Source organism: Coregonus clupeaformis, chromosome 34 (genome assembly GCF_020615455.1).
Source record: "Coregonus clupeaformis isolate EN_2021a chromosome 34, ASM2061545v1, whole genome shotgun sequence".
NCBI lineage: Eukaryota > Metazoa > Chordata > Actinopteri > Salmoniformes > Salmonidae > Coregonus > Coregonus clupeaformis.
Genome location: NC_059225.1, coordinates 9,968,330 through 9,988,647, shown reverse-complemented (window position 1 = coordinate 9,988,647; position 20,318 = coordinate 9,968,330). Strand labels below are relative to the sequence as shown.

General features: G+C 49.7%; 1 protein-coding gene across 1 annotated transcript in view; it reads right to left on the bottom strand.

Annotated features, from left to right (window-relative positions):
• LOC121549742 (extracellular sulfatase Sulf-1-like) overlaps nt 1-17,699 on the bottom strand; it is a 148,067-nt gene extending 130,368 nt beyond the window's left edge. Inside the window, 1 exon segment of the mRNA XM_041861596.2 lies at nt 17,470-17,699. The gene's annotated coding sequence lies outside the window, so the exon portion shown is untranslated.
• Between the last annotated feature and the right edge of the window lie 2,619 nt (nt 17,700-20,318).

The window sequence follows — 20,318 nt, the reverse complement described above, 5'->3', positions numbered from 1 at the left end:
TAATTATTGGCAAACTAAATTCAATTTAATCACAAACTTCAATGTTACCAAATTGTAAATAGAGATATCAGATTAGCACAACACCTTGTCAAAATCACAGAATTCAAACAAAGGAAGACAAAACAATGTTCAGACTCAGTGAACATAGCCTGGCCATAGAGACAGGACGCCATAGAAAAACATGGAAGGTCAGAGAAGAAAGACTATGTCAGCACAGTGGGTCTTCCTACTCCACTGCTGCACATATCTGACTCAGAGGTATTTATCTCCTGGAATTTAAAGAAAGAATTGCAGGATTTCTTGAACTGCCTGTTGAGGAGAAAATCTGCATTTTGTTAGGAGAAAACGTAGAGACAGTATACCTTGCTCCAGATTATGTCCTGGTCTGTCATAATATTAGAGAGACAGTAGATCTAGCTCCAGATTATGTCCTGGTCTGTCATAATATAATATAGACAGTAGATCTAAACCATATCATACACATGAGGGAGGAGGAGGAGGGAGGGAGGGAGGGAGGGAGAGAGAGAGAGGAGAGAGAGGGAGGGAGGGAGGAGGGAGGGAGGAGGGAGGGAGGGAGGGAGGGAGGCAGGGAGGGAGACGGAGAGAGAGAGAGAGAGAGAGGGAGGAGAGAGAGAGAGAGGGGAGGAAAGAGAGGCGAGGAGGAGGAGAGAGGAGGGAGGGGGAGGGGAGAGGAGGAGGGGGGAGGGGGGAGAGGAGAGAGAAGAGGGAGGGAGGAAAGAGAGGGGGAGGGAGGGAGGGAGGGAGGGAGGGAGGGAGGGAGGAGAGAGGGAGGGAGGAGGGAGGGAGGGAGGAGAGAGAGAGACGGAGGAGAGGGAGGGAGGAGGGAGGGAGAGAGACGGAGAGAGAGAGAGAGAGAGAGAGAGGGAGGGAGAGGAGAGAAAGAGAGAGAGAGGGGGAGAGAGAGAGAGAGAGAGAGAGCGAGAGAGAGAGAGCGACGGAGGAGGGGAGGGAGAGAGAGAGACGGAGGGGAGGGAGGGAGGGAGGGAGAGAGAGAGAGAGAGAGAGAGAGAGAGAGAGAGAGAGGGGCGGGAGAGAGAGAGAGGGAGAGGAAGAGAGAGAGAGACGGGAGAGAAAGAGAGAGAGAGCAGGGAGAAGAGAGAGGGAGAGAGAGGAAGAAGAGGGAGAGAGAGAGAGGGAGGGAGAGAGAGAGAGAGAGAGGGGGGAGGGAGAGAGGGAGAGGGCGGGAGAGAGGGAGAGAGGGAGAGAGAGAGAGAAAGAGGGAGAGAGGGAGGGAGAGAGAGAGATGACCTGGTGCTACTGTCTCCCACTAAGGAGGGGTTACAGCAGCATCTAGATCATCTGCACAGATTCTGTCAGACCTGGGCCCTGACCGTTAATCTAAAAAAAACGAATATAATGATATTCCAAAAAAGGTCCGGAAATCAGGATGACAAATATAAATTCTATTTGGACACAGTTCTATTAGAACACACCAAAAATTACACATATCTAGGACTAAATATCAGCAACACAGGTAGCTTTCACATGGCTGTGAATGAGCTGAGACAAAGCAAGAAGAGCATTCTATGCCATTAAAAGAAATATTAAAATCGAAATTCCAATTAGAATCTGGCTCAAAATTTTCCAATCAGTTATAGAACCAATTGCTCTATATGGCAGCGAAGTATGGGGTCCGCTCTCTAATACTGAATTTACCAAATGGGACAAACATCCAATCGAAATACTGCATGCAGAGTTTTGCAAGACTGTATTGCAAGTGCAAAGAAAAACTCCAAATAACGCATGTAGAGCAGAATTGGGCCAATACCCCCTCCTTATTCGAATAGAAAAAAGAGCCATCAAATTTTACAACCATCTAAAAACAAGTGACCCCAAAACATTCCATCACACAGCTCTACTATGTCAAGAGATGAAACAAGAGAAGAGTCCCCTCAGCCAGCTGGTTCTGAGGCTCAGTTCACTAACCAAAACCAACCTCATAGAGCCTCAGGACAGCACTCAGAAAATCTGGCCCAACCAAATCATCACAAAGCAAAAAGAAAAATATATCACCTATTGGAAAGACACCACAAGAAATCAAAGTAAACTTCAATGATATTTGGCTCTAAACAGACAGTACATGGCGGCAGACTATCTGACCACTGTGACTGATAGAAAACTGAGAAAAACACTGACTAGGTACAGACTCAGTGAGCACAGTCTGGCTATAGAGACCGGTCGTCACAGGCAAACCTGGCTGCCCAGAGAGGACAGGCTGTGCTCACTCTGCCCCCGGGGAGAGGTAGAGACAGAGCTGCATTTCCTATTACACTGTGACAAATACTCAGACCTAAGAGAATCTTTCTTTCCCAAAATTATCATTCAGTACAAAGAATTTGAAACTATAAAAGAGGAAGAAAAAATCAAATATTTATTGGGTGAAAAGCCAAAATGTGCAATTTTGGCAGCCAAATATGTGTCCTCCTGCCACAACCTGAGGGACAGCCAGTGAAAAGTGTAATGTAATGTCAATAATATTTCCTGTTTTGTTTTGGCTTTCATAGCATGTAATGTGTCTTCTCAGTCATGTTGAGATTGGTCGACTACTATTGCTTTAATGTATTGTTATTCTCATTAATATTGTTGTTGTAGTTGCTGCTAATGGTAATCCCATTTCCACTACTACTATTATTATTGCTGTTGGTCCCACCATTTTTGTTATATGTATACTTTGACAATGTAATTAATTTTACTTGCCATGTCAATAAAGTCTATTGGATTGAATTGAGAGAGAGGGAGGGAGAGAGGGAGAGAGAGAGAGAGAGGGAGCGAGAGAGAGAGAGAGAAAGAGAGAGGGAGAGAGGGGGTGGCAATAGAGGGGACTGGGGTCTTGAACACAGCACTCACCCTCTCTCTCTCCCCCTCTCTCTCCCTCTCTCTCCCTCTCTCTCTCCCTCTCTCTCTCACGCTCTCTCTCTCTCTCTCTCCCCTCTCTCTCCCTCTCTCTCCCTCTCTCTCTCCCTCTCTCTCTCACGCTCTCTCTCTCTCTATTTATCTCTCCCTCTCTTTCTCTCTCACTCTCTCAATTCAATATTCAATTCAATAAATGCTTTATTGGCATGACAGTGGGCCAGTGGATAGATTCTGACGGCCTGCCTAATGGTACGTGATACAGGCAGGGCCCTTTCTCTTTACAATCAGAAACAGATTGCTGCTCCCCAGGGAGCGGATTAGGGGACAACAGGGATGACAAGACAGAGACACTGCAGACACTGCAGCCCTCTGAGGGGAGTGTGTGTGTGTGTCCCCACAACCATTTGGCTGTTCTTGTTCGCGTGCATGCCCATATTCAAAAGAGATTTTGTGTGGGTGTGTGTGTGTTAGTGTGTGTGTGTGTGTGTGTTAGTGTGTCTGTGTGTTAGTGTGTGTATGCAAGCCCATATAATAATGGAGCCCAAACCATGAACTCCTAAGAGGCCTCTCTCTCCTCCTCTTCCCTCTCTCTCTCCTCCTCTTCCCCCTCTCTCTCCTCCTCTTCCCTCTCTCTCTCCTCCTCTTCCCTCTCCCTCTCCTCCTCATCTTTCTCTCTCCTCCTCTTCCCCCTCTCTCTCCTCCTCTCCCTCCTCTCTCTCCTCTCCTCTCTTCCTCTCCCTCTCTCTCTCCTCTTCCTCTCTCTCTCCTCCTACTCATCTCTCTCTCCTCCTCTTCCCTCTCTCTTTCTCTCCTCATCTCTCTCCTCCTCTTCCCTCTCTCCTCCTCATCTCTCTCTCCTCCTCATCTCTCTCTCCTCCTCATCTCTCTCTCTCCTACTCATCTCTCTCTCCTCCTCTTCTCTCTCTCTCCTCCTCATCTCTCTCTCTCCTCCTCATCTCTCTCTCCTCCTCTTCCCTCTCTCTCCTCCTCATCTCTCTCCTCCTCTTCCCTCTCTCTCTCTCCTACTCATCTCTCTCTCCTCCTCTTCCCTCTCTCTCTCCTCCTCTTCCCTCTCTCTCTCTCCTACTCATCTCTCTCTCCTCCTCTTCCCTCTCTCTCTCTCTCCTACTCATCTCTCTCTCCTCCTCTTCCCTCTCTTTTTTTCTCTCTCTCCTCCTCATCTCTCTCTCCTCCTCATCTCTCTCTCTCTCCTCCTCATCTCTCTCTCCTCCTCTTCCCTCTCTCTCGTCCTCATCTCTCTCTCCCCTCCTCTCTCTCTCTCCTCCTCATCTCTCTCTCTCCTCCTCTTCCCTCTCTCTCTCTCCTCTTCCCCCTCTCTCTCCTCTATCTCTCTCTCCTCCTCTTCCTCTCTCTCTCCCTCTCATTTCTCTCTCTCCTCTTCCCTCTCTCTCTCTCCTACTCGTCTCTCTCTCCTCCTCTTCCCTCTCTCTCGTCCTCATCTATCTCTCCTCCTCTTCTCTCTCTCTCTCCTCCTCATCTCTCTCTCTCCTCCTCATCTCTCTCTCCTCCTCTTCCCTCTCTCTCCTCCTCATCTCTCTCCTCCTCTTCCCTCTCTCTCTCTCTCCTACTCATCTCTCTCTCCTCCTCTTCCCTCTCTCTCTCTCTCCTACTCATCTCTCTCTCCTCCTCTTCCCTCTCTTTCTTTCTCTCTCTCTCCTCCTCATCTCTCTCTCCTCCTCATCTCTCTCTCTCCTCCTCATCTCTCTCTCCTCCCTCTTCCTCTCTCTCGTCCCTCATCTCTCTCTCCCCCTCCTCTCTCTCTCTCCTCCTCATCTCTCTCTCTCCTCCTCTTCCCTCTCTCTCTCTCCTCTTCCCCCTCTCTCTCCTCCTCATCTCTCTCTCCTCCTCTACCCTCTCTCTCTATCTCATCCCTCTCTCCTCCTCATCTCTCTCTCCTCCTCATCTCTCTCTCTCCTCCTCTTTCCCCTCTCTCTCCTCCTCTTCCCTCTCACTCTCCTCCTCTTCCTCTCTCTTCCCTCTCTTTTTCTCTCTCTCTCCTCCTCTTCTCTCTGTCTCCTCCTCATCTCTCTCTCTCTCCTCATCTCTCTCTCCTTCTCTTCCCTCTCTCTCGTCCCTCATCTCTCTCTCTCCCCCTCTCTCTCTCTCTCCTCCTCATCTCTCTCTCTCCTCCCTCTTCCCTCTCTCTCTCCTCTTCCCCCTCTCTCTCCTCCTCATCTCTCTCTCCTCCTCTTCCCTCTCTCTCTCCTCTCCTCATCTCTCTCTCTCCTCCTCTTCCTCTCTCTCTCTCTCCTACTCATCTCTCTCCTCCTCTCTTCCCTCTCTCCTCCCTCATCTCTCTCTCCTCCTCATCTCTCTCTCTCCTCCTCTTTCCCCTCTCTCTCCTCTCTTCCCTCTCCTCTCCCTCCTCTTCCCTCTCTCTCTCTCCTCTTCCCTCTCTCTCTCTCTCTCCTACTCATCTCTCCCCTCCTCCTCTTCCCTCTTCCTCTCTCCTCTCATCCTCTCTCCTCCTCTTCCCTCTCTCTCCTCCTCATCTCTCTCTCCTCCTCTTCCCTCTCTCTCTCTCCTACTCCTCTCTCTCTCTCCTCTTCCCTCTCTCTCTCCTCCTCTTCCCTCTCTCTCCTCTCATCTCTCTCCTCTCTTCCCTCTCTCTCTCTCTCCTCTTCATCTCTCTCTCTCCTCTTCCCTCTCTCTCTCTCTCCTCCTCTCTCTCCCTCTTCTTTTTTCTCTCTCTCCTCCTCATCTCTCTCTCATCCCTCATCTCTCTCTCTCCTCTCATCTCTCTCCTCCTCTTCCTCTCTCGTCCTCATCTCTCTCTCCCCTCCTCTCTCTCTCCTCCTCATCTCTCTCTCTCCTCTCTCTTCCCTCTCTCTCTCCTCTTCCCCCTCTCTCTCCTCCTCATCTCTCTCTCCTCCCTCTCCCTCTCTCTCTCTATCTCTCTCCTCTCTCTCCTCCTATCTCTCTCTCCTCCTCATCTCTCTCTCTCCTCTCTTTCCCTCTCTCCTCCTCTTTCCCTCTCCTCTTTCTCTTTCCCTCTCTCTTCTCTCTCTTTTCTCTCTCTCTCTCCTCCTCATCTCTCTGTCTCCTCCTCATCTCTCTCTCTCCTCCTTCTCTCCTCCTTCTCTTCCTCTCTCGTCCTCATCTCTTCTCTCCCCTCCTCTCTCTCTCTCCTCCTCATCTCTCCTCTCTCCTCTCTTCCTCTCTCTCTCCTCTTCCCCCTCTCTCTCCTCCTCATTTCTCTCTCCTCCTCTTCCTCTCTCTCTCTCCCTCCTCTCTCCTCTCTCTCTTCCTCTTCTCTCTCCTCCTCTTTCCCCTCTCTCTCCTCCTCTTCCCCTCTCTCTCTCCTCTCTCTCCTCTCTCTCTCCTCCTCTTCCCCTCTCTCTCTTCCTCTCTTATCTCTCTCTCCTCCTCTTCCCTCTCTCTCTCCTCCTACCTCTCTCCCTCCTCCTCTTCCCTCTCTTCCTCTCTCATCTATCTCTCCTCCTCTTCCCTCTCCTCTCTCTCTCTCCTTTCTCTCTCTCCTCCTCTCCCTCCCTCTCTCCTCCTCTTCCCTCTCTCTCTCTCTCCTCTCTCTCTCTCCTCCTCTTCCCCTCTCTTTCTCTCCTCATCTCTCCTCTTCTCCTCCTCTTCCCTCTCTTTTTTTCTCTCTCTCTCCTCCTCCCCATCTCTCCCTCCTCCTCATCTCTCTCTCTCCTCTCATCTCTCTCTCCTCCTCTTCCCTCTCTCTCTCCTCATCTCTCTCTCCCCCTCTCTCTCTCTCTCCTCTTCATCTCTCTCTCTCCTCCTCTTCCCTCTCTCTCTCTCCTCTTCCCCTCTCTCTCCTCCTCTGTCTCTCTCTCCTCCCTCTTCCCTCTCTCTCTCTCCTCCTCCTTATCTCTCTCCTCCTCTTCCTCTCTCTCCTCTTATCTCTCTCTCCTCTCTCTTTCCCTTTTTTCTCTCTCTCTCTGCCCCTCTCTCTCCTCCTCTTCCCTCTCTTTCTTTCTCTCTCTCTCTCATCCTCTCATCTCTCTCTCATCTTCCTCTCTCTCCTCCTCATCTCTCCTCTCTCCTCCTCTTTCCCTCTCTCTCATCCTCTTCTCTCTCTCCTCTCCCTCTCCTCTCTCATCCTCTCTCTCTCTCTCATCCTCTTCTCCCTCTCTCTCCTCTTCCTCTCTCTCATCCTCCTCCTCCATCTCCCTCTCCTCCTCTCCTCCTCTCTCTCTCTCTCTCATCTCTCTCTCTCCCTCTCTTCCCCTCTCTCTCTCCTCCTCATCTCTCTCTCCTCCTCCTCTCTCTCTCTCCTCCTCATCTCTCTCTCCCTCCTCTTTCCCTCTCTCTCTCCTCCTCCTCCTCTCTACTCTCCTCCCTTTTCCCTCTCTCTCTCCCTCTCTCTTTTCTCTCTATCTCTCCCTCCTCATCTCTCTCTCCTCCTTATCTCTCTCTCCTTCTCTTCCTCTCTCTCGTCCTCATCTCTCTCTCCCCTCCTCTCTATCTCTCCTCCTCTTCTCTCTCCCTTCCTCCTCTTTACCTCTCTCTCTCCTCTCCCTCTCTCTCTCTCTCCTCTTCTCTCTCTCTCCTCCCTCTTCCCCTCTCTCTCTCTCCTATCATCTCTCTCCCCTCCTCTCTTCTCTCTCCTCCTCCATCTCTCTCCCTCTCATCTTCTCTCTCCCTCCTCTTTCCCTCTCTCTCCTCATCTTCTCTCTCTCTCCTCTCTCCCTCTCTCTCTCCTCATCTCTCTCCTCCTCTTCCCTCTCTCTCTCCTCTTCTCTCTCTCCTCTCTCCTCTCTTCTCCTCTCTCCTCCTCATCTCTCTCCCTCCTCTCTCTCTCTCCCTCCTCATCTCTTCTCTCCTCCTCTTCCCCTCTCTCTCTCCTCTTCCCCCTCTCTCTCCTCCTCATCTCTCCTCTCCTCCTCTTTCCCTCTCTCTCCTCCTTCTCTCTCTCTCTCCTCCTCCCTCTCTCTCTCTCCACCTCATCTCTCTCTCCCTCCTCTTCCCTCCCTCTCCCTCCTCATCTCTCTCTCTCCTCCCTTTTCCCTCTCTCTCCTCCTCCCCATCCCTCTCTCTCCCTCTTCCCCCTCTCTCTCTCCTTCCTCTCTCTCTCTCCTCCCTCTTCCCCTCTCTCTCTCCTCCTCATCTCTCTCTCTCCTCCTCTTCCCCCTCTCTCTCTCCTACTCATCTCTCTCTGCTCTCTTCCCCTCTCTCTCTATCTCCTCATCTCTCTCCCTCCTCTTCCTCTCTCCTCTCATCTCTCTCTCCCTCCCTCTCATCTCTCTCTCCTCCCTCTTTCCCTCTCTCTCCTCCTCTTCCCTCTCCTCTCCTCCTCTTCCCTCTCTCTATCCCTCTTTTTCTCTCTATCTCTCCTCCTCTCTCTCTCTCTCCTCCTCGTCTCTCTCTCCTCCTCTTCCCCTCTCTCTCGTCCTCATCTCTCTCTCCCCTCTCTCTCTCTCTCCTCCTCATCTCTCTCTCCCTCCTCTTCCCTCTCTCTCTCCTCTTCCCCCCTCTCTCTCCTCCTCATCTCTCTCTCCTCTCTTCCCTCTCTCTCTCCTCCCTCATCTCTCCCTACTCCTCCTCTTCCCTCTCTCTCTCTCTCCTACTCATCTCTCTCTCCTCCTCTTCCCTCTCTCTTTCTCTCCTCTCTCCCTCCTCCTCTTCCCTCTCTCTCCTCATCTCTCTCTCCTCCTCATTTCTCCTTCTCTCTCCTCCCTCATCTCTCTCTCCTCTCTTCTCTCGTCTCTCTCTCTCCCTCCCTCCCTCTCTCTCCTCCCTCATCTCTCTCTCTCCTCCTCATCTCTCTCTCTCTCTTCTCTCTCTCTCTCTCTCCCATCTCTCTCCTCCTCTCTCTATCTCCTCCTCTTCCCTCTCTCCTCCTCTCATCTACTCTCTCCTCTTCCCTCTCTCTCTCCTCTATCTCTCTCTCTCCCTCTTCCTCTCTCTCTCCTCCTCTTCCCTCTCTCTCTCTCTCCTCTCTCTCTCTCTCCTCTCTTCCCTCTCTTACTCTCTCTACTCCTCCTCATCTCTCTCTCTCTCCTCCTCATCTCTCTCTCTCCTCCATCTCTCTTCCCTCCTCTTCCCTCTCTCTCCTCCTCATCTCTCTCTCCCCTCCTCTCTCTCTCTCCTCCCATCATCTCTCTCTCCTCCTCTTCCCTCTCTCTCTCCTCTTCCCCTCTCTCTCTCCTCCTCATCTCTCTCTCCTCCTCTTCTCTCTCTCTCTCCTCCTCATCTCTCTCTCTCCCTCCTCTTCCCTCTCTCTCTCCTCTCCTACTCATCTCGCCTCCTCTTCCCTCTCTCTCTCTCTCCTATCTCTCTCCCTCCCTCCTCCCTCTCTTTTTCTCTCTCTCCACTTCCCCTCTCTCTCCTCTCCTCATCTCTCTCTCTCCTCCTCATCTCTCTCTCTCCTCCTCTTCCTTCTCTCTCTCTCTCCTCATCTCTCTCTCTCCTCCTCTTCCCTCTCTCTCTCCTCCTCATCTCTCTCTCTCCTCCTCTTCCCTCTCTCTCTCTCCTCTTCCCCCTCTCTCTCCTCCTCATCTCTCTCTCCTCCTCTACCCTCTCTCTCTATCTCGTCATCCCTCTCTCCTCCTCATCTCTCTCTCCTCCTCATCTCTCTCTCTCCTCCTCTTTCCCCTCTCTCTCCTCCTCTTCCCTCTCACTCTCCTCCTCTTCCCTCTCTCTTCCCTCTCTTTTTCTCTCTCTCTCTCCTCCTCATCTCTCTGTCTCCTCCTCATCTCTCTCTCTCCTCCTCATCTCTCTCTCCTTCTCTTCCCTCTCTCTCGTCATTTCTCTCCCTCCTCTCTCTCTCCCTCCTCATCTCTCTCTCTCCTCCCCTCTTCCCTCTCTCTCTCTCTCCCCCTCTCTCTCCTCCTCATCTCTCTCTCCTCCTCTTCCCTCTCTCTCTCCTCCTCATCTCTCTCTCTCCTCCTCTTCCCTCTCTCTCTCTCCTACTCATCTCTCTCTCCTCCTCTTCCCTCTCTCCTCCTCATCTCTCTCTCCTCCTCATTTCTCTCTCTCCTCCTCTTTCCCCTCTCTCTCCTCCTCTTCCCTCTCACTCTCCTCCTCTTCCCTCTCTCTCTCCTCCTCTTCCCTCTCTCTCTCTCTCCTACTCATCTCTCTCTCCTCCTCTTCCCTCTCTCTCTCCTCCTCATCACTCTCTCCTCCTCTTCCCTCTCTCTCCTCCTCATCTCTCTCCTCCTCTTCCCTCTCTCTCTCTCCTACTCATCTCTCTCTCCTCCTCTTCCCTCTCTCTCTCCTCCTCTTCCCTCTCTCTCTCTCTCCTACTCATCTCTCTCTCCTCCTCTTCCCTCTCTCTTTCTCTCCTCATCTCTCTCTCCTCCTCTTCCCTCTCTTTTTTTCTCTCTCTCTCCTCCTCATCTCTCCCTCCTCCTCATCTCTCTCTCTCCTCCTCATCTCTCTCTCCTCCTCTTCCCTCTCTCTCGTCCTCATCTCTCTCTCCCCCTCCTCTCTCTCTCTCCTCCTCATCTCTCTCTCTCCTCCTCTTCCCTCTCTCTCTCTCCTCTTCCCCCTCTCTCTCCTCCTCATCTCTCTCTCCTCCTCTTCCCTCTCTCTCTCCTACTCATATCTCTCTCCTCCTCTTCCCTCTCTCTCTATCTCCTCATCTCTCTCTCCTCCTCTTTCCTCTTTTTCTCTCTCTCTCTCCTCTTCCCCCTCTCTCTCCTCCTCATCTCTCTCTCTCCTCCTCTTCCCTCTCTCTCTCTCTCCTACTCATCTCTCTCTCCTCCTCTTCCCTCTCTCTTTCTCTCCTCATCTCTCTCTCCTCCTCTTCCCTCTCTTTTTCTCTCTCTCTCTCATCCTCATCTCTCTCTCCTCCTCATCTCTCTCTCTCCTCCTCATCTCTCTCTCTCCTCCTCCCTCTCTCTCGCTCATCTCTCTCTCCCCCTCCTCTCTCTCTCTCCTCCTCATCTCTCTCTCTCATCCTCTTCCCTCTCTCTCTCCTCTTCCCCCTCTCTCTCCTCCTCATCTCTCTCTCCTCCTCTTCCCTCTCTCTCTCCTCCTCATCTTTCTCTCTCCTCCTCTTCCCCCTCTCTCTCCTCCTCTTCCCTCTCTCTCTCCTCCTCATCTCTCTCTCTCCTCCTCTTTCCCCTCTCTCTCCTCCTCTTCCCTCTCACTCTCCTCCTCTTCCCTCTCTCTTCCCTCTCTTTTTCTCTCTCTCTCTCCTCCTCATCTCTCTCTCTCCTCCTCATCTCTCTCTCCTTCTCTTCCCTCTCTCTCGTCCTCATCTCTCTCTCCCCCTCCTCTCTCTCTCTCCTCCTCATCTCTCTCTCTCCTCCTCTTCCCTCTCTCTCTCCTCTTCCCCCTCTCTCTCCTCCTCATCTCTCTCTCCTCCTCTTCCCTCTCTCTCTCCTCCTCATCTCTCTCTCTCCTCCTCTTCCCTCTCTCTCTCTCCTACTCATCTCTCTCTCCTCCTCTTCCCTCTCTCCTCCTCATCTCTCTCTCCTCCTCATCTCTCTCTCTCCTCCTCTTTCCCCTCTCTCTCCTCCTCTTCCCTCTCTCTCCTCTTCCCTCTCTCTCTCCTCCTCATCTCTCTCTCTCCTCCTCATCTCTCTCTCCTTCTCTTCCCTCTCTCTCGTCCTCATCTCTCTCTCCCCCTCCTCTCTCTCTCTCCTCCTCATCTCTCTCTCTCCTCCTCTTACCTCTCTCTCTCCTCTTCCCCTCTCTCTCCTCCTCATCTCTCTCTCCTCCTCTTCCTCTCTCTCTCCTCCTCATCTCTCTCTCTCCTCCTCTTCCCTCTCTCTCTCTCCTACTCATCTCTCTCTCCTCCTCTTCCCTCTCTCCTCCTCATCTCTCTCTCCTCCTCATCTCTCTCTCTCCTCCTCTTTCCCCTCTCTCTCCTCCTCTTCCCTCTCTCTCTCCTCTTCCCCCTCTCTCTCCTCCTCATCTCTCTCTCCTCCTCTTCCCTCTCTCTCTCCTCCTCATCTCTCTCTCTCCTCCTCTTCCCCCTCTCTCTCTCCTACTCATCTCTCTCTCCTCCTCTTCCCTCTCTCTCTATCTCCTCATCTCTCTCCTCCTCTTCCCTCTCTCCTCCTCATCTCTCTCTCCTCCTCATCTCTCTCTCTCCTCCTCTTTCCCCTCTCTCTCCTCCTCTTCCCTCTCACTCTCCTCCTCTTCCCTCTCTCTTCCCTCTCTTTTTCTCTCTCTCTCTCCTCCTCATCTCTCTCTCTCCTCCTCATCTCTCTCTCCTCCTCTTCCCTCTCTCTCGTCCTCATCTCTCTCTCCCCCTCCTCTCTCTCTCTCCTCCTCATCTCTCTCTCTCTCCTCTCCCTCTCTCTCCCTCTTCCCCCCTCTCTCTCCTCCTCATCTCTCTCTCCTCCTCTTCCCTCTCTCTCTCCTCCTCATCTCTCTCTCCTCCTCTTCCCTCTCTCTCTCTCTCCTACTCTCTCTCTCCTCCTCTCTCCTCTCTCCTCTCTCTCTCATCTCTCTCCTCTCTTCCCTCTCTCCTCCTCTCTCTCTCTCTCCTCCTCTCTCTCTCTCTCCTCTTCTCTCTCTCCTCCTCTTCCCTCTCTCTCTCCTCTCTCTCTCCTCCTCCTCATCTCTCTCTCTCCTCCTCATCTCTCTCTCTCCTCTTCCCTCTCTCTCTCTCTCCTCTCCCTCTCTCTCCTCCTCATCTCTATCTCCTCCTCTTCCCTCTCTCTCCTCCTCATCTCTCTCCTCCTCTTCCCTCTCTCTCTCCTACTCATCTCTCTCTCCTCCTCTTCCCTCTCTCTCTCCTCCTCTTCCCTCTCTCTCTCTCTCCTACTCATCTCTCTCTCCTCCTCTTCCCTCTCTTTTTTTCTCTCTCTCTCCTCCTCATCTCTCTCTCTCTCCTCCTCATCTCTCTCTCTCCTCCTCATCTCTCTGTCCTCCTCTTCCCTCTCTCTCCTCCTCATCTCTCTCTCCCCCTCCTCTCTCTCTCTCCTCCTCATCTCTCTCTCCTCCTCTTCCCTCTCTCTCTCTTCCCTCTCTCTCCTCCTCATCTCTCTCTCTCCTCTTCCCTCTCTCTCTCCTCCTCATCTCTCTCTCTCCTCCTCTTCCCTCTCTCTCTCTCTCCTACTCATCTCTCTCGCCTCCTCTTCCCTCTCTCTCTATCTCCTCATCTCTCTCTCCTCCTCCTCCCTCTCTTTTTTTTATCTCTCTCTCCACTTCCCCCTCTCTCTCCTCCTCATCTCTCTCTCTCCTCCTCATCTCTCTCTCTCCTCCTCTTCTCTCTCTCTCTCCTCCTCATCTCTCTCTCTCCTCCTCTTCCCTCTCTCTCTCCTCCTCATCTCTCTCTCTCCTCATCTTCCCTCTCTCTCTCCTCCTCATCTCTCTCTCCTCCTCTTCCCTCTCTCTCTCTCTCCTCCTCTTCCCTCTCTGTCTCTCCTCCTGAGGTGTATACAAAAGTATACCCCTCACACACATGGTTATGGGCTCAAAAAAAAGAAGACACCTGCCCCATGTCAGATACAGAGTTTAAATGTATTACATTTTGAGTTTGCATCCCAATATTATATTTTATAAACATCACAGAAGACTGAAATATAACAAAACTGTTTGACATAGAAACATCTGATTTTTGTAGTTTAAAACATTCCACCCCTGAGGCCAAAGAGGGTGCTTTTGGTCATTGACTGCTGGAAAGGGCTCCAATAGACTCTTAAAGGATATGAGGGTGTGTGGTCCAAATGACACCCTATTCCCTATATAGTGCACTACTTTCTACCAGAGCCTTGGTCAGTTTCCCAAAATTTGGTGTTGAGTATGAACTTTACTGGAAGAATGTGGGATGATTTTTCGTCAACACTGAGTTGTGCTGCACGATCTGTCAATACAGCTACAGTCTTGTTGGCTTTTAGCTAACGTTACTGGCTAGCTAGTTGGCTCTCGCAGGCAAGGACGTTCGTTAGATTATTTGTGCTTATGTGTTTGTTTACACAGATGACTTCAGCTTTATATTTTTAAAAAAACATCCTTGGCAAAATATAGCTAGCTTTTCACACTTGTTGGTTAGCTACCTAGCCAACGTCAGCGCTCATCTTACTGGTATACCGTTACGTTAGCTACAATTGGCTAGCTAACTAATCGAAACAAAACCACATTCATTGGCTTATCAAATCGGAAACAGCTCACTAATAACAACAGACCCATTTTTTCATGTTGGACATTTATCTTTATGCATTTATTGATTAACCTCAGATTGAGTACCGACATATAGCTATGTTGTTGAGTTGCTGGGCCCGGTTTTTTATATAACTCTAAGATTCGGCTGAAAAATATGTTAGCGTTGTCAGAAATGTAAAAAAAAAAAAAGCAGCACATAGTCGGAAAGGTGGCAAGGCTAGCGGTCACTATACGGACGCTGTAGTCTCGTTCTCATCCAAAGCCTAGATATTGAGCTAGATCGAGGCAAGACATTTTTGTTTTTCTCCTAATGCTAACAGTTAAAGATCCGGTATGTGGTTCTCGGTAATGGGCGGGGAGTGTGTTGAGTACCTCCAATCAAGTTGATTAGCAAATGTTATCGACATATCGGCTTAGATATGATGGTAGGGAGAGTTGAATTTAACATTGAGCTTCAACCGGCGTGACAATTACACATCAAATTCCCACTCCATCAAATTCCCACTCCATCAAATTCCCACTCCATCAAATTCCCACTCCATCAAATTCCCACTCCATCAAATTCCCACTCCATCAAATTCCCACTCCATCAAATTCCCACTCCATCAAATTCCCACTCCATCAAATTCCCACTCCATCAAATTCCCACTCCATCAAATTCCCACTCCATCAAATTCCCACTCCATCAAATTCCCACTCCATCAAATTCCCACTCCATTTGCAAAGTCTCCTTCCTCACTTTAGTGGAGTTAAATGGCTGCAGCTCTCTCTCTCTCTCTCTCTCTCTGACTGTCAGGTTACGTCCCAAATGGCACCTTATTCACTAAAAAGGGGCATTACTTTTGACCAGGGCCCATAGGTACTGAATAGGGTGCAATTAAGGATGCACACTCAGTCAGTCAGGAAGACGCTCCACATGGCACATTCATTTAGCAAGTATGGCACTACACTGACACTGTGAACAAACATAGATGTATCAAGGTCTACACTGTGCTGATAGTGGGTCTGATAGTGGGTCTGATAGTGGGTCTGATAGTGTGTAGGTCTGATAGAGGGTCTGATAGTGGGTCTGATAGTGGGTCTGATAGTGGGTCTGGTAGTGGGTCTGGTAGTGGGTCTGGTAGTGGGTCTGATAGTGGGTCCTATAGTGTGTAGGTCTGATAGTGGGTCTGATAGTGGGTCTGATAGTGGGTCCTATAGTGTGTAGGTCTGATAGTGGGTCTGATAGTGGGTCTGATAGTGGGTCCTATAGTGTGTAGGTCTGATAGTGGGTCTGATAGTGGGTCTGATAGTGGGTCTGGTAGTGGGTCTGGTAGTGGGTCTGATAGTGGGTCCTATAGTGTGTAGGTCTGATAGTGGGTCTGATAGTGAGTCTGATAGTGGGTCTGATAGTGGGTCTGATAGTGGGTCTGATAGTGGGTCTGGTAGTGGGTCTGATAGTGGGTCTGATAGTGTGTAGGTCTGATAGTGGGTCTGATAGTGGGTCTGATAGTGTGTAGGTCTGATAGTGAGTCTAATAGTGGGTCTGATAGTGTGTAGGTCTGATAGTGGGTCTGATAGTGGGTCTGATAGTGGGTCTGATAGTGAGTCTGATAGTGGGTCTGATAGTGGGTCTGATAGTGTGTAGGTCTGATAGTGGGTCTTATAGTGGGTCTGATAGTGGGTCTGATAGTGGGTCTGATAGTGGGTCTGATAGTGTGTAGGTCTGATAGTGGGTCTGATAGTGGGTCTGATAGTGAGTCTGATAGTGGGTCTGATAGTGGGTCTGATAGTGTGTAGGTCTGATAGTGGGTATGATAGTGGGTCTGATAGTGGATCTGATAGTGGATCTGATAGTGGGTCTGATAGTGAGTCTGATAGTGGGTCTGATAGTGTGTAGGTCTGATAGTGGGTCTGATAGTGGATCTGATAGTGAGTCTGATAGTGAGTCTGATAGTGGGTCTAATAGTGGGTCTGATAGTGGGTCTGATAGTGTGTAGGTCTGATAGAGGTTCTGATAGTGGGTCTGATAGTGTGTAGGTCTGATAGTGGGTCTGATAGTGTGTGGGTCTGATAGTGGGTCTGATAGTGGGTCTGGTAGTGTGTAGGTCTGATAGTGGGTCTGATAGTTGGTCTGAAAGTGTGTAGGTCTGATAGTGGGTCTGATAGTGGGTCTGATAGTGGGTCTGATAGTGTGTAGGTCTGATAGTGGGTCTGATAGTGTGTAGGTCTGATAGAGTCTCTGTGTGTGTCGTGTTAAAACAACTGATGTTTTTAAGGCTGGGAAAAGACATGCTTTTATTTTCTCATTTTGCCAAGTTCACAAAATCTAGTCAACAAAATCTAACTCCAAAACAAAATATTAACCAGCATAGCTTAAGATAAGAATCTACTACAATCAAACACAACAGCTGTGGATGAGACCAAATTTGTCAAAAAACTCCTGTTGTGTTATATCAAATAAGTACTTGTCACAAATGGAAAAGCGACCAACTCTGACACTACAACTCTACACACTACACGTATGTGCTATCAGAAGATAGGAGAGTGACAGCCAGCATGATTTCTGGACAATTCTGCTTTTAATTCCAAGACTCCATAATGAACCTGAATGAAGCAATGCAGTATTTATGATAAAGGGACACATCAATATTCCACAATGGAATGTTGCTCCAGCGTTCTAACGTTCTAATCGTTGCGCATTGAGAAATGTTGTGACTGAGGGAAGTCCTGCCATTCAGAGGTAAAACTCTAAAGTGGTGGTACACAAACACACAAAACACACACACACACACACACACACACACACACACACACACACACACACACACACACACACACACACACACACACACACACACACACACACACACTGAAGTACTGTGCTGAGTAGAGGGCATGTGAAACAACTGTCTCTCTCAGCTCATGTTTCCATAAATCACTGCAAACAGAGACAGATGTGTTTCTGAATCTGACTGTTTCTATCACCTCTAAACTCTCTACTAGACTATACTGAAAACTAGATTTCTATCACCTCTAAACTCTCTTCTAGACTATACTGAAAACTAGATTTCTATCACCTCTAAACTCTCTACTAGACTATACTGAAAACTAGATTTCTCTCACCTCTAAACTCTCTACTAGACTATACTGAAAACTAGATTTCTATCACCTCTAAACTCTCTACTAGACTATACTGAAAACTAGATTTCTCTCACCTCTAAACTCTCTGCTAGACTATACTGAAAACTAGATTTCTATCACCTCTAAACTCTCTTCTAGACTATACTGAAAACTAGATTTCTCTCACCTCTAAACTCTCTGCTAGACTATACTGAAAACTAGATTTCTATCACCTCTAAACTCTCTACTAGACTATACTGAAAACTAGATTTCTATCACCTCTAAACTCTCTTCTAGACTATACTGAAAACTAGATTTTTCTCACCTCTAAACTCTCTACTAGACTATACTGAAAAGTAGATTTCTAGCAGCAGAAAGAAACCTGGAAGCATAAAATAGTGAAAAGAAAAATTGAAAGAGATAGAAAGATAGAAAGTTAGACAGTACCTGGACGTCAGGAGAGCACAGTGCCAGACGAGTAAGTGAGAAGCAGAAGGATTCCTCTCTCTCTCCCTCTTTCTCCCTCTCTTCTTGCTCTGATGTAGAGTTCTGGTTTGGTGGGTTCTGGTCTCGGTGGTGGTTAAAGAGAAGAGAGGTGGACCACACAGTTCTGCTCCTCTGGAAGAAGGAGAAGACAACCTCTCGAGTCTAATCCTCTCTTTGATGTGATGACACTCTCTAACCTCCACCATCTGTTGAGACAGGCAGAGAGGCAGAGCGGCAGAGTAGAGCAGAGACCCGCCTGCCTGCCTGCTAACCCAGCCAACCCTAGTCCAGTCCCACTCCCCCTAACCAATCACAGCTCTCTTGTAGGCTGGCTACTGGGTGTGGGTGGGAGGCTGTGCCAGGAGGCTGGGACAAGGACAGAATAGAGTGGAGAGGAGTGGAGGAGAGGAGGGAGACATACTACAGGAGATACGGGAGGAGAGGAGTGGAGGAGAGGAGGGAGACATACTACAGGAGATACGGGAGGAGAGGAGTGGAGGAGAGGAGGGAGACATACTACAGGAGATACGGGAGGAGAGGAGGGAGACATACTACAGGAGATACGGGAGGAGAGGAGTGGAGGAGAGGAGGGAGACATACTACAGGAGATACGGGAGGAGAGGAGTGGAGGAGAGGAGGGAGACATACTACAGGAGATACGGGAGGAGAGGAGTGGAGGAGAGGAGGGAGACATACTACAGGAGATACGGGAGGAGAGGAGGGAGACTTACTACAGGAGATACGGGAGGAGAGGAGGGAGACATACTACAGGAGATACGGGAGGAGAGGAGGGAGACATACTACAGGAGATACGGGAGGAGAGGAGTGGAGGAGAGGATGGAGACATACTATAGGAGATAAGGGAGGAGAGGAGTGGAGGAGAGGAGGGAGACTTATTACAGGAGATACGGGAGGAGAGGAAACCCCTGAGCTCCATAACCTGAGAGGGAGATGAGGGGGAGAGAGAGGGAGATTGGGGGGGAGAAAGAGGGTGTATGTGTTGGAGAGAGAGGGGACAGAGGGAGTGATTGAGAGAGACAGGGGGGAGAGAGGGAGGGGACAGAGGGAGAGAGAGACCGGGGGAAGAGAGGGAGGGGACAGAGGGAGAGAGTGAGAGAGAGACAGGGCAGAGAGAGGGAGGGGACAGGGGGAGTGAGTGAGAGAGAGACAGGGTAGAGAGAGGGAGGGGACAAAGGGAGTGAGTGAGAGAGAGACAGGGGGAGAGAGAGAGAGGGGACAGAGGGAGGGAGTGAGAGAGAGACATGGGGAGAGAGAGGGAGGGGACAGAGTGAGAGAATGAGAGCGAGACAAGGGGAGAGAGAGGTAGCGGACAGAGGGAGAGAGTGAGAGAGAAACATGGGGAGAGAGAGGGAGGGGACAGAGGGAGAGAGTGAGAGAGAGACAGGGTAGAGAGAGGGAGGGGACATAGGGAGTGAGTGAGAGAGACAGGGTAGAGAGAGGGAGGGGACAGAGGGAGTGAGTGAGGATGGACAGGGTAGAGAGAGGGAGGGGACAGAGGGAGTGAGTGAGAGAGAGACAGGGTAGAGAGAGGGAGGGGACAGAGGAAGTGAGTGAGTGAGAGACAGGGTCGAGAGATGGAGAGGACAGAGGGAGTGAGTGAGAACAAACTGCAACAACATATACATGATAAAAATCTTAGTCAGCTATTAAAGACTACCAGAACCCACTGGATTCTCCAATTACATTGAATGAACTACAGGACAAAATACAAACCCTCCAACCCAAAAAGGCCTGTGGGGTTGATGGTATCCTCAATGAAATGATAAAATATACGGACCACAAATTCCAATTGGCTATACTTAAACTCTTTAACGTCATCCTCAGCTCTGGCATGTTCCCCAATATTTGGATCCAAGGACTGATCACCCAAATCCACAAAAGTGGAGACAAATTTGACCCCAAAAACTACCGTGGGATATTCGTCAACAGCAACCTTGGGAAAATCTTCTGCATTATCATTAACAGCAGACTTGTACATTTCCTCAGTGAAAACAATGTACTGAGCAAATGTCAAATTGGCTTTTTACCGAATTACCGTACGACAGACCACGTATTCACCCTGCACACCCTAACAGACAAACAAACCAAAACAAAGCAAAGTCTTCTCATGCTTTGTTGATTTCAAAAAAGCTTTTGACTCAATTTGGCATGAGGGTCTGCTATACAAATTGATGGAAAGTGGGGTTGGGGGAAAAACATACAACATTATAAAATCCATGTACACAAACAACAAGTGTTTCGGTTAAAATGGGCAAATAACACACACATTTCTTTCCCCAGTGCCGTGGGGTGAGACAGGGAATGCAGCTTAAGCCCCACCCTCTTCAACATATTTATCAACCAATTGGCGAGGGCACTAGAACAGTCTGCAGCACCCGGCCTCACCCTACTAGAATCTGAAGTCAAATGTCTACTGTTTGCTGATGATCTGGTGCTTCTGTCCCCAACCAAGGAGCGCCCACAGCAGCACCTAGATATTCTGCACAGATTCAGTCAGACCTGGGCCCTGACAGTAAATCTCAGTAAGACAAAAATAATGTTCCAAAAAAGGTCCAGTTGCCAGGACCACAAATACAAATTCAATCTAGACACCATTGCCCTAGAGCACACAATAAACTATACATATACCTCCGCCTCAACATCAGCGCCAAAGGTACCTTCCACAAAGCTGTGAATGATCTGACAGACAAGGCAAGAAGGGCCTTCTATGCCATCAAAAGGAACATCAAATTCAACATACCAATTAGGATCTGGCAAAAAATACTTTAATCAGTTATAGAACCCATTGC